The 24,898-nt window shown below is 40.4% G+C and overlaps 1 protein-coding gene across 1 annotated transcript in view; it reads left to right on the forward strand.

Moving 5' to 3' along the window:
- The window catches only part of CCDC51 (coiled-coil domain containing 51), a 58,244-nt gene that overhangs the window by 17,262 nt on the left and 16,084 nt on the right, over window positions 1-24,898 (forward strand). The window lies entirely within an intron of this gene.

Consider the following 24,898-nt stretch of genomic DNA (forward strand, 5'->3'; position numbering starts at 1 on the left):
TTTTCAATGACTTGAGCAATGGTTGGCTGATTTTTCAATGACTTGAGCAATGGTTGGCTGATTTTTTAATGACTTGAGCAATGTTTGGCTGGTTTTTCAATGACTTGAGCAATGGTTGGCTGATTTTTCAATGACATGAGCAATGGTTGGCTGATTTTTCAATGACTTGAGCAATGATTGGCTGATTTTTCAATGACTTGAGCAATGATTGGCTGATTTTTCAATGACTTGAGCAATGGTTGACTGATTTTTCAGACTTGAGCAATGGTTGGCTGATTTTTCAATGATTTGAGCAATGGTTGGCTGATTTTTCAATGACTTGAGCAATGGTTGGCTGATTTTTCAATGACTTGAGCAATGGTTGGCTGATTTTTCAATGACGTGAGCAATGGTTGGCTGATTTTCTAATGCCTGAAATGATTGGCTGATTTTGCAGTGACTCAAGTGATTGGCTTATTTTTCAATGAATCAAGCGTTGGTTGGCTGATTTTTTTTTTTCAATGACGAGCAATGATTGGCTGATTTTTCAATTACTTGAGCAATGGTTGGCTGATTTTTCAGCCTTGAGCAATGGTTGGCTGATTTTTCAATGACTTGAGCAATGGTTGGCTGATTTTTCAATGACGAGCAATGGTTGGCTGATTTTTCAATGACTTGAGCAATGGTTGGCTGATTTTTCAATGACTTGAGCAATGGTTGGCTGATTTTTCAATGAGTTGAGCAATGGTTGGCTGATGTTTCAATGACTTGAGCAATGGTTGGCTGATTTTTCAATGATTTGAGCAATGGTTGGCTGATTTTTCAATGAGTTGAGCAATGGTTGGCTGATTTTTCAATGACTTGAGCAATGGTTGGCTGATTTTTCAATGACTTGAGCAATGGTTGGCTGATTTTTCAATGACTTGAGCAATGGTTGGCTGATTTTTCAATGACGTGAGCAATGGTTGGCTGATTTTTCAATGACTTGAGCAATGGTTGGCTGATTTTTCAATGAGTTGAGCAATGGTTGGCTGATTTTTCAATGACGTGAGCAATGGTTGGCTGATTTTTCAATGACGTGAGCAATGGTTGGCTGATTTTTCAATGATTTGAGCAATGGTTAGCTGATTTTTCAATGACGTGAGCAATGGTTGGCTGATTTTTCAATGATTTGAGCAATGGTTGGCTGATTTTTCAATGACGTGAGCAATGGTTGGCTGATTTTTCAGACTTGAGCAATGGTTGGCTGATTTTTCAATGATTTGAGCAATGGTTGGCTGATTTTTCAATGACTTTAGCAATGGTTGGCTGATTTTTCAATGACTTGAGCAATGGTTGGCTGATTTTTCAATGACGTGAGCAATGGTTGGCTGATTTTTCAATGACTTGAGCAATGGTTGGCTGATTTTTCAATGATGTGAGCAATGGTTGGCTGATTTTTCAGACTTGAGCAATGGTTGGCTGATTTTTCAACGATTTGAGCAATGGTTGGCTGATTTTTCAATGACTTGAGCAATGGTTGGCTGATTTTTCAATGACTTGAGCAATGGTTGGCTGATTTTTCAATGATTTGAGCAATGGTTGGCTGATTTTTCAATGACTTGAGCAATGGTTGGCTGATTTTTCAATGACGTGAGCAATGGTTGGCTGATTTTTCAATGACTTGAGCAATGATTGGCTGATTTTTCAATGACTTGAGCAATGGTTGGCTGATTTTTCAATGACTTGAGCAATGGTTGGCTGATTTTTCAATGATTTGAGCAATGGTTGGCTGGTTTTTCAATGACTTGAGCAATGGTTGGCTGATTTTTCAATGACGTGAGCAATGGTTGGCTGATTTTTCAATGACTTGAGCAATGATTGGCTGATTTTTCAATGACTTGAGCAATGATTGGCTGATTTTTCAATGACTTGAGCAATGGTTGGCTGATTTTTCAATGACTTGAGCAATGGTTGGCTGATTTTTCAGACTTGAGCAATGGTTGGCTGATTTTTCAATGATTTGAGCAATGGTTGGCTGATTTTTCAATGACTTGAGCAATGGTTGGCTGATTTTTCAATGACTTGAGCAATGGTTGGCTGATTTTTCAATGACGTGAGCAATGGTTGGCTGATTTTCTAATGCCTGAAATGATTGGCTGATTTTGCAGTGACTCAAGTGATTGGCTTATTTTTCAATGAATCAAGCGTTGGTTGGCTGATTTTTTTTTTTTCGATGACGAGCAATGATTGGCTGATTTTTCAATGAGTTGAGCAATGGTTGGCTGATTTTTCAATGACGAGCAATGGTTGGCTGATTTTTCAATGACTTGAGCAATGGTTGGCTGATTTTTCAGACTTGAGCAATGGTTGGCTGATTTTTCAATGACGTGAGCAATGGTTGGCTGATTTTTCAATGACTTAAGCAATGGTTGGCTGATTTTTCAATGACTTGAGCAATGGTTGGCTGATTTTTCAATGATTTGAGCAATGGTTGGCTGATTTTTCAATGACTTGAGCAATGGTTGGCTGATTTTTCAATGACTTGAGCAATGGTTGGCTGATTTTTCAATGACGTGAGCAATGGTTGGCTGATTTTTCAGACTTGAGCAATGGTTGGCTGATTTTTCAACGATTTGAGCAATGGTTCTCGCGAGATCTTGGAGACGGCGGCAGGGATTTTCGAAGCTCCACACGGTCTCCACGTTTTTCGAAGTTAAGTCTGTTCACAATTGTATTTTGTCGAAACTGTATTTATCTTTCGGTGTGTGAAGTTATTGTGTGCAACTTTGGTTGTTTCTCGGTGTTTATCTTTCATAAATTGATCGTCTGTTTGCCGTGTCGCGAGCAAGGCCTTGTACAGTGTGCACTGTACAACCTTGAGGCTTTGTTTTTCTCTCAGTGGTCCGTCGTTTGTGATCCAATAACTTTCGTTCTCTGTATTCCCAGTCTTTTCACCCATAGCCTACTTCCTTGTGTAAATCTCAACTCAAAAAAAAAAAAAAAAACATTTCCTTCTCTGTTCTCATTCGTTTATTCATTCTTATTCGTTCGTTCGTTCTTCGACCACGTGTTTCTCCCCCATTTCCCCAGATAGTTTTCACTCATTAACCTTCAATGTTTACACTTTCCCCTCAAGTTATGTATTCCGTCATATTTTATAACACCTTTTTCTTCTTCTTCTTTAAAAGGCTGCTTTCGACTTGCTCACCAAATCAATTCATCCCAAAAAAAAAAATATATATATCCATCTCCTATAGTGCCTTTTTTCTACATTCCCTAAACTCTCCTGCACTCCATCCTCCATCCAGCGTCCTTAAACGTATTTTTAACTCGAAGGTCACAAGAAACTCATTTTGCAATAAATGTTCGTTTCCCATAAATCGTACACTTTCAAAAATCCAATCTCACCCCTCCCCTCCAAATCTTCCCCATAACCCCTCCCCTCCAAATCTTCCCCATCACCCCTCCCCTCCAAATCTTCCCCATCACCCATCCCTTTCAAATCTCCCCCCTTGCCCCCTCCCTCCTAAACTACTCCCTCACCCCTCCCCGCCAAGACGCCCCCTCGCCCCTCCCCTCCTAGACTCCTGCCTCACCCCTCCCCTCCAAATCTCCCCCATATCCCATCCCTTTCAAATCCCTCCCCTTGTCCCTTCCCTCCCAAACTCCCCCCTCACCCCTCCCCTTCAAATCTCCCCACCCTCATTGCTTCTCAATTTCCCCCCGCTCACTCCCCCTCCTCAAAGCGTCCTCCCCGCTTCTTCCCCCTTCAAACTCTCACCTCCATCTCCCCCAACCTTCTGCCTCGCTCTTCCCCCTCCTCAAATAACACCTCATTGTGGCTCACCCAATCACCATCAAACCTTTTGTCCGCCCCATCCTTCCCTTTCTCCGAGCTATTCTGAAATCTCTGACACACGTTCAACAGCTCTCCCTACCTCTTCCACCTCTTCCACATCTTACCCTACCCCTCCTCCCCCCTGTTCTGTATCTGATGCTCCCCCTTCCTCTTCATTAACGGTATGGACCTCAAACATCCGGGGCCTTCGTTCAAACTTAACTGATCTCTCCATACAGGTTGCTTCTGTCAAACCAGACGTGATCTGCTTAACAGAAACTTTCCTCCTTTATGATGTCTCTGATTCCATAGTATCTCTCCCGGGCTACTCCCTCCTCCGGTATGATAGACCTGAGCCTCGTCCTGGAGGCGGGGTTGCTATCTTTATCAAAAACTCTCTTCCTCACTCGCCCTGCACTGCACTCTCTCCACCTCACCCCCAGGAATACCTCTGGCTACGGCTTCCCCTTCGCTCCCACCTCTTGTTCATATGTGTGTTGTACCGTCCACCAAACAGTGATGACTCCATCTACATCTCGCTGTCTGATGATATGGACCAACTTCTATCTACTCATCCCAACTCTCTCTTCCTCATATGTGGTGATTTCAACTGTCATCATGCCAGTTGGCTGGGTGTGGGTACCTCTCTCACCAGCCATGGCTCCTCAGCAAAGGACTTCTGCGACTCACTGGGACTGACACAATCTGTCAATTTCCCGACCCGGATCTCAGTCAACGGAACATCTTCTCTTCTGGACTTGGTTATGACTAACTTCCCTGAAAATGTCTGCTGCTCTTCTTCTGCTCCGATCGGATCATCTGATCATGTCCTTGTTAAAGTGGACATCTCTCTGACCATCCTCAGGGAGCCTGCTCAGCGTCGACGAGTCTGGCATTTCACTCAGGCCAACTGGCACGGTCTTCAAGCAGCCATCAATCATCTGGACTGGTCTCCCATCTCTACCACCTCTGACATCAACTCATCCTGGGAATTCTTCCAAAGTAAATTGCTCTCTCTCATGCACAGATTTATCCCATCTCGTCTTCAGTTGTCATACCCTTCCTCCCGTCCATGGTACACGGAATCTTGTGGTGAGGCTGTTGCCCAGAAACAACTTGCCTTCGTCTCCTGGAAAGCAAATCCAACGGAAGGAAATCTCATTTCCTTTCACAAAGCCCGAAACAAGTGTGTGTCCACCCTCAGGAGAGCCAGGAAACAATATCTCTCCGTTCTCAAGACCGAACTCTCTTATCTGTCTCCCTCTTCCAAATCCTGGTGGCGTCTGGTCAAATCCGTTTCTGGTGTTTGTTCCCCCTCCATCCCCTCCCTTACCTCAAACGGCTCCACAGCTGACTCCGCACGTGAAAAAGCTGAATGCCTCAACTCTGTGTTTGCCTCTAAATCTTGTGTCCCAAACCCATCCCTCTCTGTACCCACCATACCCAGTCGTACCCTGCTGCTCCTGGACTCCGTGTCCTTTCCTCCTGACAAGGTGGAAAAGTTTCTGTCAACCCTCGACTCTGATTCTGCAACTGGACCCGACGGCATCAGCCCACGGGTCCTAAAATCCTGCTCTGCTGCTCTATCTCACCCTCTCTCTGTTCTCTTCACCCTCTCTTTTGCTCAAGGTCAACTGCCATCTGCTTGGAAATCAGCCAACATCACCGCTTTGCACAAAAAAGGTGCAAAAACAGATCCTAGCAACTACAGACCAATCAGCCTTCTCCCAATTATCAGCAAAGTCATGGAATCCATCATTGCTTCTGATATGAAATCTTTCCTCTTCTCCAATGGCTTGATCTCTGATCATCAATTTGGTTTCAGACCAGGTCACTCTACTCTGGACATGCTGCTTCTGCTGTCTCAACAATGGATGGAGGTCCTCAATGCCAAACAGGAAATTAGAGCTGTCTCCCTCGACATATCACGTGCCTTCGACACGGTCTGGCACCCCGCTCTGCTCACCAAACTCTCCTCCTTTGGTATCCATGGAAATCTCCACGCATGGCTGGCGGACTTCCTCTCTAGTCGTCGTCAACGTGTGGCCCTGAATGGGTTTCTCTCATCTCCTCTTCCTGTTCAGGCTGGAGTTCCCCAAGGCAGTGTTCTGGGCCCCGTGCTTTTTCTGGTCTTCATCAATGATCTCTCTGACTCTCTCGAAAATCCTCTCTATCTCTTTGCTGATGACTCCACTCTCTGCCGCTCCATTCCTCTTCCCTCAGATCGGCAGTCTGCTGCCTCCTCACTCTCTGAAGACCTGGACAAAATCACAGACTGGTCAAACAAGTGGAACATGTCTTTCAATCCTGACAAATCTCACACTCTTACTATGTCTCTCCGAAAAGATCGACTGGACAACCCTCCCATCTACTTTCTCAACAATCCTCTCCAAGAAGTTCTGTCGCTCAAGATTTTGGGTCTCACTATCTGCCATGATCTTTCTTGGGAAAACCACATTTCCAAGCTGGCCTCCAAAGCCAGTCGCCGACTGGGCATCCTCCGTCGTGCGAAGTCCTTCCTCGGCACACCTGAGCTCCTCACCACATACAAGGCTTTCATCCGCAGCTCAATGGAATACTGTTCTCCCCTATGGGCCGGTGCTCCTGCCTCACACCTAGCTCGGCTTCACGCTGTTGAAACCAAAGCTTTCAGAATTATTGGAATCTCCCGCGATGAAGCTATCTCTGAGGGCCTTTCACTCACTCACCGCAGGCAGGTAGGTGGTCTTTCTGTCTTCTACCGACTCCTCTCCGGCCTTGCACCCACAGCTCTCTCTGTGCTCTGTCCCCCAAATATTCCTACAGGTCGCACAAGATCTGCCAGCAACCCTCTGATGGTTAAACTGCCGAAATCTCGGCTCTCCGCTCACCTTCACTCTTTCATTCCTCTTTTCTCCCGCCTCTGGAACAAACTCCCTCACTCCCTTCAATCCCACTCCTCCCTCCAGGTCTTTAAAACAGCTGTTCACCACCATCTCTTATCTTCCCCCATCCAAAACCTTGATCTTTTCTACCCCCGCTAATTCACCCCAGATCCACCTTGTTTGAAATTCCAACTTCTTTCCTGGAAGTCCTGGCAGTGTCCATATGTTTTATACCTCTCCCACTGCCCCCTTCCCACGCCCCCCCCCCCCAAAGCCCTCGCCCTCTCTCAGATCTCTCGATGTCTCCATGTCTCTCGGTCCCTGCTCTCAAATGTTGTGTTTGTGTCCTTCCCCCTCTCTCCCCATCTTGTCTACCGCTCCCTATGTTATATGTTTTATGTGTCGGTTTGTCTTTCTGTGTGTTCATGTGATTAATGTTCGCTCTTTCACGAGCCTCGATATTGTATACAAAAAAAAAAAAAAAAAAAAAAAAAAAAAAAAAAAAAAAAAAAAAAAAAAAAAAAAAAAAAAAAAAAAAAAAAAAAAAAAAAAAAAAAAAATGGTTGGCTGATTTTTCAATGACTTGAGCAATGGTTGGCTGATTTTTCAATGACTTGAGCAATGGTTGGCTGATTTTTCAATGACTTGAGCAATGTTTGGCTGGTTTTTCAATGACTTGAGCAATGGTTGGCTGATTTTTCAATGACGTGAGCAATGGTTGGCTGATTTTTCAATGACTTGAGCAATGATTGGCTGATTTTTCAATGACTTGAGCAATGATTGGCTGATTTTTCAATGACTTGAGCAATGGTTGGCTGATTTTTCAGACTTGAGCAATGGTTGGCTGATTTTTCAATGATTTGAGCAATGGTTGGCTGATTTTTCAGACTTGAGCAATGGTTGGCTGATTTTTCAATGATTTGAGCAATGGTTGGCTGATTTTTCAATGACTTGAGCAATGGTTGGCTGATTTTTCAATGACTTGAGCAATGGTTTGCTGATTTTTCAATGACGTCAGCAATGGTTGGCTGATTTTCTAATGCCTGAAATGATTGGCTGATTTTGCAGTGACTCAAGTGATTGGCTTATTTTTCAATGAATCAAGCGTTGGTTGGCTGATTTTTTTTTTTCAATGACGAGCAATGATTGGCTGATTTTTCAATGAGTTGAGCAATGGTTGGCTGATTTTTCAACGATTTGAGCAATGGTTGGCTGATTTTTTAATGACTTGAGCAATGGTTGGCTGATTTTTCAATGACTTGAGCAATGGTTGGCTGATTTTTCAGACTTGAGCAATGGTTGGCTGATTTTTCAATGACGTGAGCAATGGTTGGCTGATTTTTCAATGACTTAAGCAATGGTTGGCTGATTTTTCAATGACTTGAGCAATGGTTGGCTGATTTTTCAATGATTTGAGCAATGGTTGGCTGATTTTTCAATGACTTGAGCAATGGTTGGCTGATTTTTCAATGACGTGAGCAATGGTTGGCTGATTTTTCAATGACTTGAGCAATGGTTGGCTGATTTTTCAATGACGTGAGCAATGGTTGGCTGATTTTTCAGACTTGAGCAATGGTTGGCTGATTTTTCAATGACTTGAGCAATGGTTGGCTGATTTTTCAATGAGTTGAGCAATGGTTGGCTGATTTTTCAATGATGTGAGCAATGGTTGGCTGATTTTTCAATGACGTGAGCAATGGTTGGCTGATTTTTCAATGATTTGAGCAATGGTTGGCTGATTTTTCAATGACGTGAGCAATGGTTGGCTGATTTTTCAATGATTTGAGCAATGGTTGGCTGATTTTTCAATGACGTGAGCAATGGTTGGCTGATTTTTCAATGACGTGAGCAATGGTTGGCTGATTTTTCAATGACTTGAGCAATGGTTGTCTGATTTTTCAATGACTTGAGCAATGGTTGGCTGATTTTTCAATGATTTGAGCAATGGTTGGCTGATTTTTCAATGACTTGAGCAATGGTTGGCTGATTTTTCAATGACTTGAGCAATGGTTGGCTGATTTTTCAATGACGTGAGCAATGGTTGGCTGATTTTTCAATGACTTGAGCAATGGTTGGCTGATTTTTCAATGACGTGAGCAATGGTTGGCTGATTTTTCAGACTTGAGCAATGGTTGGCTGATTTTTCAATGACTTGAGCAATGGTTGGCTGATTTTTCAATGACTTGAGCAATGGTTGGCTGATTTTTCAGACTTGAGCAATGGTTGGCTGATTTTTCAATGATTTGAGCAATGGTTGGCTGATTTTTCAATGACTTGAGCAATGGTTGGCTGATTTTTCAATGACTTGAGCAATGGTTGGCTGATTTTTCAGACTTGAGCAATGGTTGGCTGATTTTTCAATGACGAGCAATGGTTGGCTGACTTTTCAATGACTTGAGCAATGGTTGGCTGATTTTTCAATGACTTGAGCAATGGTTGGCTGATTTTTCAATGAGTTGAGCAATGGTTGGCTGATTTTTCAATGACTTGAGCAATGGTTGGCTGATTTTTCAATGATTTGAGCAATGGTTGGCTGATTTTTCAATGAGTTGAGCAATGGTTGGCTGATTTTTCAATGATTTGAGCAATGGTTGGCTGATTTTTCAATGACTTGAGCAATGGTTGGCTGATTTTTCAATGACTTGAGCAATGGTTGGCTGATTTTTCAATGACGTGAGCAATGGTTGGCTGATTTTTCAATGACTTGAGCAATGGTTGGCTGATTTTTCAATGAGTTGAGCAATGGTTGGCTGATTTTTCAATGACGTGAGCAATGGTTGGCTGATTTTTCAATGACGTGAGCAATGGTTGGCTGATTTTTCAATGATTTGAGCAATGGTTAGCTGATTTTTCAATGACGTGAGCAATGGTTGGCTGATTTTTCAATGATTTGAGCAATGGTTGGCTGATTTTTCAATGACGTGAGCAATGGTTGGTTGATTTTTCAGACTTGAGCAATGGTTGGCTGATTTTTCAATGATTTGAGCAATGGTTGGCTGATTTTTCAATGACTTGAGCAATGGTTGGCTGATTTTTCAATGACTTGAGCAATGGTTGGCTGATTTTTCAATGACGTGAGCAATGGTTGGCTGATTTTTCAATGACTTGAGCAATGGTTGGCTGATTTTTCAATAATGTGAGCAATGGTTGGCTGATTTTTCTGACTTGAGCAATGGTTGGCTGATTTTTCAGACTTGAGCAATGGTTGGCTGATTTTTCAACGATTTGAGCAATGGTTGGCTGATTTTTCAATGACTTGAGCAATGGTTGGCTGATTTTTCAATGACTTGAGCAATGGTTGGCTGATTTTTCAATGATTTGAGCAATGGTTGGCTGATTTTTCAATGACTTGAGCAATGGTTGGCTGATTTTTCAATGACTTGATCAATGGTTGGCTGGTTTTTCAATGACTTGAGCAATGGTTGGCTGATTTTTCAATGACGTGAGCAATGGTTGGCTGATTTTTCAATGACTTGAGCAATGATTGGCTGATTTTTCAATGACTTGAGCAATGATTGGCTGATTTTTCAATGACTTGAGCAATGGTTGGCTGATTTTTCAATGACTTGAGCAATGATTGGCTGATTTTTCAGACTTGAGCAATGGTTGGCTGATTTTTCAATGATTTGAGCAATGGTTGGCTGATTTTTCAATGACTTGAGCAATGGTTGGCTGATTTTTCAATGACTTGAGCAATGGTTGGCTGATTTTTCAATGACGTGAGCAATGGTTGGCTGATTTTCTAATGCCTGAAATGATTGGCTGATTTTGCAGTGACTCAAGTGATTGGCTTATTTTTCAATGAATCAAGCGTTGGTTGGCTGATTTTTTTTTTTCAATGACGAGCAATGATTGGCTGATTTTTCAATGACTTGAGCAATGGTTGGCTGATTTTTCAATGACGAGCAATGGTTGGCTGATTTTTCAATGACTTGAGCAATGGTTGGCTGATTTTTCAATGACTTGAGCAATGGTTGGCTGATTTTTCAGACTTGAGCAATGGTTGGCTGATTTTTCAATGACGTGAGCAATGGTTGGCTGATTTTTCAATGACTTAAGCAATGGTTGGCTGATTTTTCAATGACTTGAGCAATGGTTGGCTGATTTTTCAATGACTTGAGCAATGGTTGGCTGATTTTTCAGACTTGAGCAATGGTTGGCTGATTTTTCAATGATTTGAGCAATGGTTGGCTGATTTTTCAATGACTTGAGCAATGGTTGGCTGATTTTTCAATGACTTGAGCAATGGTTGGCTGATTTTTCAGACTTGAGCAATGGTTGGCTGATTTTTCAATGACGAGCAATGGTTGGCTGACTTTTCAATGACTTGAGCAATGGTTGGCTGATTTTTCAATGACTTGAGCAATGGTTGGCTGATTTTTCAATGAGTTGAGCAATGGTTGGCTGATTTTTCAATGACTTGAGCAATGGTTGGCTGATTTTTCAATGATTTGAGCAATGGTTGGCTGATTTTTCAATGAGTTGAGCAATGGTTGGCTGATTTTTCAATGATTTGAGCAATGGTTGGCTGATTTTTCAATGACTTGAGCAATGGTTGGCTGATTTTTCAATGACTTGAGCAATGGTTGGCTGATTTTTCAATGACGTGAGCAATGGTTGGCTGATTTTTCAATGACTTGAGCAATGGTTGGCTGATTTTTCAATGAGTTGAGCAATGGTTGGCTGATTTTTCAATGACGTGAGCAATGGTTGGCTGATTTTTCAATGACGTGAGCAATGGTTGGCTGATTTTTCAATGATTTGAGCAATGGTTAGCTGATTTTTCAATGACGTGAGCAATGGTTGGCTGATTTTTCAATGATTTGAGCAATGGTTGGCTGATTTTTCAATGACGTGAGCAATGGTTGGTTGATTTTTCAGACTTGAGCAATGGTTGGCTGATTTTTCAATGATTTGAGCAATGGTTGGCTGATTTTTCAATGACTTGAGCAATGGTTGGCTGATTTTTCAATGACTTGAGCAATGGTTGGCTGATTTTTCAATGACGTGAGCAATGGTTGGCTGATTTTTCAATGACTTGAGCAATGGTTGGCTGATTTTTCAATAATGTGAGCAATGGTTGGCTGATTTTTCTGACTTGAGCAATGGTTGGCTGATTTTTCAGACTTGAGCAATGGTTGGCTGATTTTTCAACGATTTGAGCAATGGTTGGCTGATTTTTCAATGACTTGAGCAATGGTTGGCTGATTTTTCAATGACTTGAGCAATGGTTGGCTGATTTTTCAATGATTTGAGCAATGGTTGGCTGATTTTTCAATGACTTGAGCAATGGTTGGCTGATTTTTCAATGACTTGATCAATGGTTGGCTGGTTTTTCAATGACTTGAGCAATGGTTGGCTGATTTTTCAATGACGTGAGCAATGGTTGGCTGATTTTTCAATGACTTGAGCAATGATTGGCTGATTTTTCAATGACTTGAGCAATGATTGGCTGATTTTTCAATGACTTGAGCAATGGTTGGCTGATTTTTCAATGACTTGAGCAATGATTGGCTGATTTTTCAGACTTGAGCAATGGTTGGCTGATTTTTCAATGATTTGAGCAATGGTTGGCTGATTTTTCAATGACTTGAGCAATGGTTGGCTGATTTTTCAATGACTTGAGCAATGGTTGGCTGATTTTTCAATGACGTGAGCAATGGTTGGCTGATTTTCTAATGCCTGAAATGATTGGCTGATTTTGCAGTGACTCAAGTGATTGGCTTATTTTTCAATGAATCAAGCGTTGGTTGGCTGATTTTTTTTTTTCAATGACGAGCAATGATTGGCTGATTTTTCAATGACTTGAGCAATGGTTGGCTGATTTTTCAATGACGAGCAATGGTTGGCTGATTTTTCAATGACTTGAGCAATGGTTGGCTGATTTTTCAATGACTTGAGCAATGGTTGGCTGATTTTTCAGACTTGAGCAATGGTTGGCTGATTTTTCAATGACGTGAGCAATGGTTGGCTGATTTTTCAATGACTTAAGCAATGGTTGGCTGATTTTTCAATGACTTGAGCAATGGTTGGCTGATTTTTCAATGATTTGAGCAATGGTTGGCTGATTTTTCAATGACTTGAGCAATGGTTGGCTGATTTTTCAATGACTTGAGCAATGGTTGGCTGATTTTTCAATGACGTGAGCAATGGTTGGCTGATTTTTCAATGACTTGAGCAATGGTTGGCTGATTTTTCAATGACGTGAGCAATGGTTGGCTGATTTTTCAGACTTGAGCAATGGTTGGCTGATTTTTCAACGATTTGAGCAATGGTTGGCTGATTTTTCAATGACTTGAGCAATGGTTGGCTGATTTTTCAATGACTTGAGCAATGGTTGGCTGATTTTTCAATGACTTGAGCAATGTTTGGCTGGTTTTTCAATGACTTGAGCAATGGTTGGCTGATTTTTCAATGACGTGAGCAATGGTTGGCTGATTTTTCAATGACTTGAGCAATGATTGGCTGATTTTTCAATGACTTGAGCAATGATTGGCTGATTTATCAATGACTTGAGCAATGGTTGGCTGATTTTTCAGACTTGAGCAATGGTTGGCTGATTTTTCAATGATTTGAGCAATGGTTGGCTGATTTTTCAGACTTGAGCAATGGTTGGCTGATTTTTCAATGATTTGAGCAATGGTTGGCTGATTTTTCAATGACTTGAGCAATGGTTGGCTGATTTTTCAATGACTTGAGCAATGGTTGGCTGATTTTCTAATGCCTGAAATGATTGGCTGATTTTTGCAGTGACTCAAGTGATTGGCTTATTTTTCAATGAATCAAGCGTTGGTTGGCTGATTTTTTTTTTTCAATGATGAGCAATGATTGGCTGATTTTTCAATGAGTTGAGCAATGGTTGGCTGATTTTTCAATGATTTGAGCAATGGTTGGCTGATTTTTCAGACTTGAGCAATGGTTGGCTGATTTTTCAATGATTTGAGCAATGGTTGGCTGATTTTTCAATGACTTGAGCAATGGTTGGCTGATTTTTCAATGATTTGAGCAATGGTTGGCTGATTTTTCAATGACTTGAGCAATGGTTGGCTGATTTTTCAATGACTTGAGCAATGGTTGGCTGATTTTTCAATGACTTGAGCAATGGTTGGCTGATTTTTCAATGACGTGAGCAATGGTTGGCTGATTTTCTAATGCCTGAAATGATTGGCTGATTTTGCAGTGACTCAAGTGATTGACTTATTTTTCAATGAATCAAGCGTTGGTTGGCTGATTATTTTTTTTCAATGACGAGCAATGATTGGCTGAGTTTTCAATGACTTGAGCAATGGTTGGCTGATTTTTCAGACTTGAGCAATGGTTGGCTGATTTTTCAATGACTTGAGCAATGGTTGGCTGATTTTTCAATGAGTTGAGCAATGGTTGGCTGATTTTTCAATGACGAGCAATGGTTGGCTGATTTTTCAATGACTTGAGCAATGGTTGGCTGATTTTTCAATGACTTGAGCAATGGTTGGCTGATTTTTCAATGAGTTGAGCAATGGTTGGCTGATTTTTCAATGACTTGAGCAATGGTTGGCTGATTTTTCAATGACGTGAGCAATGGTTGGCTGATTTTTCAATGACTTGAGCAATGGTTGGCTGATTTTTCAACGATTTGAGCAATGGTTGGCTGATTTTTCAATGACTTGAGCAATGGTTGGCTGATTTTTCAATGACTTGAGCAATGGTTGGCTGATTTTTCAATGACTTGAGCAATGGTTGGTTGGTTTTTCAATGACTTGAGCAATGGTTGGCTGATTTTTCAATGACGTGAGCAATGGTTGGCTGATTTTTCAATGACTTGAGCAATGATTGGCTGATTTTTCAATGACTTGAGCAATGATTGGCTGATTTTTCAATGACTTGAGCAATGGTTGGCTGATTTTTCAGACTTGAGCAATGGTTGGCTGATTTTTCAATGAGTTGAGCAATGGTTGGCTGATTTTTCAATGACGAGCAATGGTTGGCTGATTTTTCAATGAGTTGAGCAATGGTTGGCTGATTTTTCAATGACTTGCGCAATGGTTGGCTGATTTTTCAGACTTGAGCAATGGTTGGCTGATTTTTCAATGACGTGAGCAATGGTTGGCTGATTTTTCAATGACTTAAGCAATGATTAGCTGATTTTGCAGTGACCCGTGATGATTGTCCGATTTTTTTTAAGGACTCAAGGAATGATTGCCTGATTTTTCGCTGACTCAAGTAATGATTCGCTGATTTTGCAGTGACTCAAGCAACGATTGCCTGATTTTGAAGTGACTTCAGTGATGTCTGATTTTTTTAATGACTCAAGGAATGATTGCCTGATTTTTCACTGACTCGAGGAATGATTGCCTGATTTTTCGCTGACTCAAGTACTGATTGGCTGATATTGCAGTGACTTGAATGATGTGTCTGATTTTTCAATGACACAAGTAAGTAATGATTCAGTGATTTTTCAATGAAAAGCAATGATTCGCTGATTTTGCAGTGACTCAAGGAATGATTGGTTGATTTTGCAGTGACTTCAGTGATGATTCTCTGATTTTTTAAATGACTCAAGGAATGATTGCCTGATATTTTCACGGATTGCTTGACCAGTTTTTCAATGACTCAAGCAATGGTTGATTGATTTTCAGTGACTCAAGCAATGATTGGCTGGTTTTGAATGACTCAATGGTTGGCTGATTTTCTAATGCCTGAAATGATTGGCTGATTTTGCAGTGACTCAAGTGATTGGCTTATTTTTCAATGAATCAAGCGTTGGTTGGCTGATTTTTTTTTTTCAATGACGAGCAATGATTGGCTGATTTTTCAATGACTTGAGCAATGGTTGGCTGATTTTTCAGACTTGAGCAATGGTTGGCTGATTTTTCAATGACTTGAGCAATGGTTGGCTGATTTTTCAATGAGTTGAGCAATGGTTGGCTGATTTTTCAATGACGAGCAATGGTTGGCTGATTTTTCAATGACTTGAGCAATGGTTGGCTGATTTTTCAATGACTTGAGCAATGGCTGGCTGATTTTTCAATGAGTTGAGCAATGGTTGGCTGATTTTTCAATGACTTGAGCAATGGTTGGCTGATTTTTCAATGACTTGAGCAATGGTTGGCTGATTTTTCAATGACTTGAGCAATGGTTGGCTGATTTTTCAATGAGTTGAGCAATGGTTGGCTGATTTTTCAATGACTTGAGCAATGGTTGGCTGATTTTTCAATGACGAGCAATGGTTGGCTGATTTTTCAACGACTTGAGCAATTGTTGGCTGATTTTTCAATGACGTGAGCAATGGTTGGCTGATTTTTCAATGACTTGAGCAATGGTTGGCTGATTTTTCAATGAGTTGAGCAATGGTTGGCTGATTTTTCAATGACGTGAGCAATGGTTGGCTGATTTTTCAATGACGTGAGCAATGGTTGGCTGATTTTTCAATGATTTGAGCAATGGTTGGCTGATTTTTCAATGACGTGAGCAATGGTTGGCTGATTTTTCAATGATTGGCTGATTTTTCAATGACGTGAGCAATGGTTGGCTGATTTTTCAATGACTTGAGCAATGGTTGGCTGATTTTTCAATGACTTGAGCAATGGTTGGCTGATTTTTCAATGACTTGAGCAATGGTTGGCTGATTTTTCAATGACTTGAGCAATGGTTGGCTGATTTTTCAATGACGTGAGCAATGGTTGGCTGATTTTTCAATGACTTGAGCAATGGTTGGCTGATTTTTCAATGACTTGAGCGATGGTTGGCTGATTTTTCAATGATTTGAGCAATGGTTGGCTGATTTTTCAATGACTTGAGCAATGGTTGGCTGATTTTTCAATGACTTGAGCAATGGTTGGCTGATTTTTCAATGACGTGAGCAATTGTTGGCTGATTTTTCAATGACTTGAGCAATGGTTGGCTGATTTTTCAATGACGTGAGCAATGGTTGGCTGATTTTTCAGACTTGAGCAATGGTTGGCTGATTTTTCAGACTTGAGCAATGGTTGGCTGATTTTTCAATGACTTGAGCAATGGTTGGCTGATTTTTCAGACTTGAGCAATGGTTGGCTGATTTTTCAATGATTTGAGCAATGGTTGGCTGATTTTTCAATGACTTGAGCAATGGTTGGCTGATTTTTCAATGACTTGAGCAATGGTTGGCTGATTTTTCAATGACTTGAGCAATGGTTGGCTGATTTTTCAATGACTTGAGCAATGGTTGGCTGATTTTTCAGACTTGAGCAATGGTTGGCTGATTTTTCAATGATTTGAGCAATGGTTGGCTGATTTTTCAATGACTTGAGCAATGGTTGGCTGATTTTTCAATGACACAAGTAAGTAATGATTCAGTGATTTTTCAATGAAAAGCAATGATTCGCTGATTTTGCAGTGACTCAAGGAATGATTGGTTGATTTTGCAGTGACTTCAGTGATGATTCTCTGATTTTTTAAATGACTCAAGGAATGATTGCCTGATATTTTCACGGATTGCTTGACCAGTTTTTCAATGACTCAAGCAATGGTTGATTGATTTTCAGTGACTCAAGCAATGATTGGCTGGTTTTGAATGACTCAATGGTTGGCTGATTTTCTAATGCCTGAAATGATTGGCTGATTTTGCAGTGACTCAAGTGATTGGCTTATTTTTCAATGAATCAAGCGTTGGTTGGCTGATTTTTTTTTTTCAATGACGAGCAATGATTGGCTGATTTTTCAATGACTTGAGCAATGGTTGGCTGATTTTTCAGACTTGAGCAATGGTTGGCTGATTTTTCAATGACTTGAGCAATGGTTGGCTGATTTTTCAATGAGTTGAGCAATGGTTGGCTGATTTTTCAATGACGAGCAATGGTTGGCTGATTTTTCAATGACTTGAGCAATGGTTGGCTGATTTTTCAATGACTTGAGCAATGGTTGGCTGATTTTTCAATGAGTTGAGCAATGGTTGGCTGATTTTTCAATGACTTGAGCAATGGTTGGCTGATTTTTCAATGATTTGAGCAATGGTTGGCTGATTTTTCAATGAGTTGAGCAATGGTTGGCTGATTTTTCAATGACTTGAGCAATGGTTGGCTGATTTTTCAATGACGAGCAATGGTTGGCTGATTTTTCAACGACTTGAGCAATTGTTGGCTGATTTTTCAATGACGTGAGCAATGGTTGGCTGATTTTTCAATGACTTGAGCAATGGTTGGCTGATTTTTCAATGAGTTGAGCAATGGTTGGCTGATTTTTCAATGACGTGAGCAATGGTTGGCTGATTTTTCAATGACGTGAGCAATGGTTGGCTGATTTTTCAATGATTTGAGCAATGGTTGGCTGATTTTTCAATGACGTGAGCAATGGTTGGCTGATTTTTCAATGATTGGCTGATTTTTCAATGACGTGAGCAATGGTTGGCTGATTTTTCAATGACTTGAGCAATGGTTGGCTGATTTTTCAATGACTTGAGCAATGGTTGGCTGATTTTTCAATGACTTGAGCAATGGTTGGCTGATTTTTCAATGACTTGAGCAATGGTTGGCTGATTTTTCAATGACGTGAGCAATGGTTGGCTGATTTTTCAATGACTTGAGCAATGGTTGGCTGATTTTTCAATGACTTGAGCGATGGTTGGCTGATTTTTCAATGATTTGAGCAATGGTTGGCTGATTTTTCAATGACTTGAGCAATGGTTGGCTGATTTTTCAATGACTTGAGCAATGGTTGGCTGATTTTTCAATGACGTGAGCAATTGTTGGCTGATTTTTCAATGACTTGAGCAATGGTTGGCTGATTTTTCAATGACGTGAGCAATGGTTGGCTGATTTTTCAGACTTGAGCAATGGTTGGCTGATTTTTCAGACTTGAGCAATGGTTGGCTGATTTTTCAATGACTTGAGCAATGGTTGGCTGATTTTTCAGACTTGAGCAATGGTTGGCTGATTTTTCAATGATTTGAGCAATGGTTGGCTGATTTTTCAATGACTTGAGCAATGGTTGGCTGATTTTTCAATGACTTGAGCAATGGTTGGCTGATTTTTCAATGACTTGAGCAATGGTTGGCTGATTTTTCAATGACTTGAGCAATGGTTGGCTGATTTTTCAGACTTGAGCAATGGTTGGCTGATTTTTCAATGATTTGAGCAATGGTTGGCTGATTTTTCAATGACTTGAGCAATGGTTGGCTGATTTTTCAATGATTTGAGCAATGGTTGGCTGATTTTTCAATGACTTGAGCAATGGTTGGCTGATTTTTCAATGACTTGAGCAATGGTTGGCTGATTTTTCAATGACTTGAGCAACGGTTGGCTGATTTTTCAATGACGTGAGCAATGGTTGGCTGATTTTCTAATGCCTGAAATGATTGGCTGATTTTGCAGTGACTCAAGTGATTGACTTATTTTTCAATGAATCAAGCGTTGGTTGGCTGATTTTTTTTTTTCAATGACGAGCAATGATTGGCTGATTTTTCAATGACTTGAGCAATGGTTGGCTGATTTTTCAGACTTGAGCAATGGTTGGCTGATTTTTCAATGACTTGAGCAATGGTTGGCTGATTTTTCAATGAGTTGAGCAATGGTTGGCTGATTTTTCAATGACGAGCAATGGTTGGCTGATTTTTCAATGACTTGAGCAATGGTTGGCTGATTTTGCAATGACTTGAGCAATGGTTGGCTGATTTTTCAATGAGTTGAGCAATGGTTGGCTGATTTTTCAATGACTTGAGCAATGGTTGGCTGATTTTTCAATGACGTGAGCAATGGTTGGCTGATTTTTCAATGACTTGAGCAATGGTTGGCTGATTTTTCAATGACGTGAGCAATGGTTGGCTGATTTTTCAACGATTTGAGCAATGGTTGGCTGATTTTTCAATGACTTGAGCAATGGTTGGCTGATTTTTCAATGACGTGAGCAATGGTTGGCTGATTTTTCAACGATTTGAGCAATGGTTGGCTGATTTTTCAATGACTTGAGCAATGGTTGGTTGGTTTTTCAATGACTTGAGCAATGGTTGGCTGATTTTTCAATGACGTGAGCAATGGTTGGCTGATTTTTCAATGACTTGAGCAATGATTGGCTGATTTTTCAATGACTTGAGCAATGATTGGCTGATTTTGCAATGACTTGAGCAATGGTTGGCTGATTTTTCAGACTTGCACAATGGTTGGCTGATTTTTCAGACTTGAGCAATGGTTGGCTGATTTTTCAATGACGTGAGCAATGGTTGGCTGATTTTTCAATGACTTAAGCAATGGTTGGCTGATTTTTCAATGACTTGAGCAATGGTTGGCTGATTTTTCAATGATTTGAGCAATGGTTGGCTGATTTTTCAATGACTTGAGCAATGGTTGGCTGATTTTTCAATGACTTGAGCAATGGTTGGCTGATTTTTCAATGACGTGAGCAATGGTTGGCTGATTTTTCAATGACTTGAGCAATGGTTGGCTGATTTTTCAATGACTTGAGCAATGGTTGGCTGATTTTTCAGACTTGAGCAATGGTTGGCTGATTTTTCAACTATTTGAGCAATGGTTGGCTGATTTTTCAATGACTTGAGCAATGGTTGGCTGATTTTTCAATGACTTGAGCAATGGTTGGCTGATTTTTTAATGACTTGAGCAATGTTTGGCTGGTTTTTCAATGACTTGAGCAATGGTTGGCTGATTTTTCAATGACATGAGCAATGGTTGGCTGATTTTTCAATGACTTGAGCAATGATTGGCTGATTTTTCAATGACTTGAGCAATGATTGGCTGATTTTTCAATGACTTGAGCAATGGTTGACTGATTTTTCAGACTTGAGCAATGGTTGGCTGATTTTTCAATGATTTGAGCAATGGTTGGCTGATTTTTCAATGACTTGAGCAATGGTTGGCTGATTTTTCAATGACTTGAGCAATGGTTGGCTGATTTTTCAATGACATGAGCAATGGTTGGCTGATTTTCTAATGCCTGAAATGATTGGCTGACTTTGCAGTGACTCAAGTGATTGGCTTATTTTTCAATGAATCAAGCGTTGGTTGGCTGATTTTTTTTTTTCAATGACGAGCAATGATTGGCTGATTTTTCAATTACTTGAGCAATGGTTGGCTGATTTTTCAGCCTTGAGCAATGGTTGGCTGATTTTTCAATGACTTGAGCAATGGTTGGCTGATTTTTCAATGACGAGCAATGGTTGGCTGATTTTTCAATGACTTGAGCAATGGTTGGCTGATTTTTCAATGACTTGAGCAATGGTTGGCTGATTTTTCAATGAGTTGAGCAATGGTTGGCTGATGTTTCAATGACTTGAGCAATGGTTGGCTGATTTTTCAATGATTTGAGCAATGGTTGGCTGATTTTTCAATGAGTTGAGCAATGGTTGGCTGATTTTTCAATGACTTGAGCAATGGTTGGCTGATTTTTCAATGACTTGAGCAATGGTTGGCTGATTTTTCAATGACTTGAGCAATGGTTGGCTGATTTTTCAATGACGTGAGCAATGGTTGGCTGATTTTTCAATGACTTGAGCAATGGTTGGCTGATTTTTCAATGAGTTGAGCAATGGTTGGCTGATTTTTCAATGACGTGAGCAATGGTTGGCTGATTTTTCAATGACGTGAGCAATGGTTGGCTGATTTTTCAATGATTTGAGCAATGGTTAGCTGATTTTTCAATGACGTGAGCAATGGTTGGCTGATTTTTCAATGATTTGAGCAATGGTTGGCTGATTTTTCAATGACGTGAGCAATGGTTGGCTGATTTTTCAGACTTGAGCAATGGTTGGCTGATTTTTCAATGATTTGAGCAATGGTTGGCTGATTTTTCAATGACTTTAGCAATGGTTGGCTGATTTTTCAATGACTTGAGCAATGGTTGGCTGATTTTTCAATGACGTGAGCAATGGTTGGCTGATTTTTCAATGACTTGAGCAATGGTTGGCTGATTTTTCAATGATGTGAGCAATGGTTGGCTGATTTTTCAGACTTGAGCAATGGTTGGCTGATTTTTCAACGATTTGAGCAATGGTTGGCTGATTTTTCAATGACTTGAGCAATGGTTGGCTGATTTTTCAATGACTTGAGCAATGGTTGGCTGATTTTTCAATGATTTGAGCAATGGTTGGCTGATTTTTCAATGACTTGAGCAATGGTTGGCTGATTTTTCAATGACGTGAGCAATGGTTGGCTGATTTTTCAATGACTTGAGCAATGATTGGCTGATTTTTCAATGACTTGAGCAATGGTTGGCTGATTTTTCAATGACTTGAGCAATGGTTGGCTGATTTTTCAATGATTTGAGCAATGGTTGGCTGGTTTTTCAATGACTTGAGCAATGGTTGGCTGATTTTTCAATGACGTGAGCAATGGTTGGCTGATTTTTCAATGACTTGAGCAATGATTGGCTGATTTTTCAATGACTTGAGCAATGATTGGCTGATTTTTCAATGACTTGAGCAATGGTTGGCTGATTTTTCAATGACTTGAGCAATGGTTGGCTGATTTTTCAGACTTGAGCAATGGTTGGCTGATTTTTCAATGATTTGAGCAATGGTTGGCTGATTTTTCAATGACTTGAGCAATGGTTGGCTGATTTTTCAATGACTTGAGCAATGGTTGGCTGATTTTTCAATGACGTGAGCAATGGTTGGCTGATTTTCTAATGCCTGAAATGATTGGCTGATTTTGCAGTGACTCAAGTGATTGGCTTATTTTTCAATGAATCAAGCGTTGGTTGGCTGATTTTTTTTTTTCGATGACGAGCAATGATTGGCTGATTTTTCAATGAGTTGAGCAATGGTTGGCTGATTTTTCAATGACGAGCAATGGTTGGCTGATTTTTCAATGACTTGAGCAATGGTTGGCTGATTTTTCAATGACTTGAGCAATGGTTGGCTGATTTTTCAGACTTGAGCAATGGTTGGCTGATTTTTCAATGACGTGAGCAATGGTTGGCTGATTTTTCAATGACTTAAGCAATGGTTGGCTGATTTTTCAATGACTTGAGCAATGGTTGGCTGATTTTTCAATGATTTGAGCAATGGTTGGCTGATTTTTCAATGACTTGAGCAATGGTTGGCTGATTTTTCAATGACTTGAGCAATGGTTGGCTGATTTTTCAATGACGTGAGCAATGGTTGGCTGATTTTTCAGACTTGAGCAATGGTTGGCTGATTTTTCAACGATTTGAGCAATGGTTGGCTGATTTTTCAATGACTTGAGCAATGGTTGGCTGATTTTTCAATGACTTGAGCAATGGTTGGCTGATTTTTCAATGACTTGAGCAATGTTTGGCTGGTTTTTCAATGACTTGAGCAATGGTTGGCTGATTTTTCAATGACGTGAGCAATGGTTGGCTGATTTTTCAATGACTTGAGCAATGATTGGCTGATTTTTCAATGACTTGAGCAATGATTGGCTGATTTTTCAATGACTTGAGCAATGGTTGGCTGATTTTTCAGACTTGAGCAATGGTTGGCTGATTTTTCAATGATTTGAGCAATGGTTGGCTGATTTTTCAGACTTGAGCAATGGTTGGCTGATTTTTCAATGATTTGAGCAATGGTTGGCTGATTTTTCAATGACTTGAGCAATGGTTGGCTGATTTTTCAATGACTTGAGCAATGGTTTGCTGATTTTTCAATGACGTCAGCAATGGTTGGCTGATTTTCTAATGCCTGAAATGATTGGCTGATTTTGCAGTGACTCAAGTGATTGGCTTATTTTTCAATGAATCAAGCGTTGGTTGGCTGATTTTTTTTTTTCAATGACGAGCAATGATTGGCTGATTTTTCAATGAGTTGAGCAATGGTTGGCTGATTTTTCAACGATTTGAGCAATGGTTGGCTGATTTTTCAATGACTTGAGCAATGGTTGGCTGATTTTTCAATGACTTGAGCAATGGTTGGCTGATTTTTCAGACTTGAGCAATGGTTGGCTGATTTTTCAATGACGTGAGCAATGGTTGGCTGATTTTTCAATGACTTAAGCAATGGTTGGCTGATTTTTCAATGACTTGAGCAATGGTTGGCTGATTTTTCAATGATTTGAGCAATGGTTGGCTGATTTTTCAATGACTTGAGCAATGGTTGGCTGATTTTTCAATGACGTGAGCAATGGTTGGCTGATTTTTCAATGACTTGAGCAATGGTTGGCTGCTTTTTCAATGACGTGAGCAATGGTTGGCTGATTTTTCAGACTTGAGCAATGGTTGGCTGATTTTTCAATGACTTGAGCAATGGTTGGCTGATTTTTCAATGAGTTGAGCAATGGTTGGCTGATTTTTCAATGATGTGAGCAATGGTTGGCTGATTTTTCAATGACGTGAGCAATGGTTGGCTGATTTTTCAATGATTTGAGCATGGTTGGCTGATTTTTCAATGACGTGAGCAATGGTTGGCTGATTTTTCAATGATTTGAGCAATGGTTGGCTGATTTTTCAATGACGTGAGCAATGGTTGGCTGATTTTTCAATGACGTGAGCAATGGTTGGCTGATTTTTCAATGACTTGAGCAATGGTTGTCTGATTTTTCAATGACTTGAGCAATGGTTGGCTGATTTTTCAATGATTTGAGCAATGGTTGGCTGATTTTTCAATGACTTGAGCAATGGTTGGCTGATTTTTCAATGACTTGAGCAATGGTTGGCTGATTTTTCAATGACGTGAGCAATGGTTGGCTGATTTTTCAATGACTTGAGCAATGGTTGGCTGATTTTTCAATGACGTGAGCAATGGTTGGCTGATTTTTCAGACTTGAGCAATGGTTGGCTGATTTTTCAATGACTTGAGCAATGGTTGGCTGATTTTTCAATGACTTGAGCAATGGTTGGCTGATTTTTCAGACTTGAGCAATGGTTGGCTGATTTTTCAATGATTTGAGCAATGGTTGGCTGATTTTTCAATGACTTGAGCAATGGTTGGCTGATTTTTCAATGACTTGAGCAATGGTTGGCTGATTTTTCAATGACTTGAGCAATGGTTGGCTGATTTTTCAATGACTTGAGCAATGGTTGGCTGATTTTTCAGACTTGAGCAATGGTTGGCTGATTTTTCAATGATTTGAGCAATGGTTGGCTGATTTTTCAATGACTTGAGCAATGGTTGGCTGATTTTTCAATGATTTGAGCAATGGTTGGCTGATTTTTCAATGACTTGAGCAATGGTTGGCTGATTTTTCAGACTTGAGCAATGGTTGGCTGATTTTTCAATGATTTGAGCAATGGTTGGCTGATTTTTCAGACTTGAGCAATGGTTGGCTGATTTTTCAATGATTTGAGCAATGGTTGGCTGATTTTTCAATGACTTGAG

The sequence above is a fragment of the Myxine glutinosa genome, chromosome 10 (assembly GCF_964187855.1).
Source record: "Myxine glutinosa chromosome 10, kmMyxGlut1.1, whole genome shotgun sequence".
Taxonomy (NCBI): Eukaryota; Metazoa; Chordata; class Myxini; order Myxiniformes; family Myxinidae; genus Myxine; species Myxine glutinosa.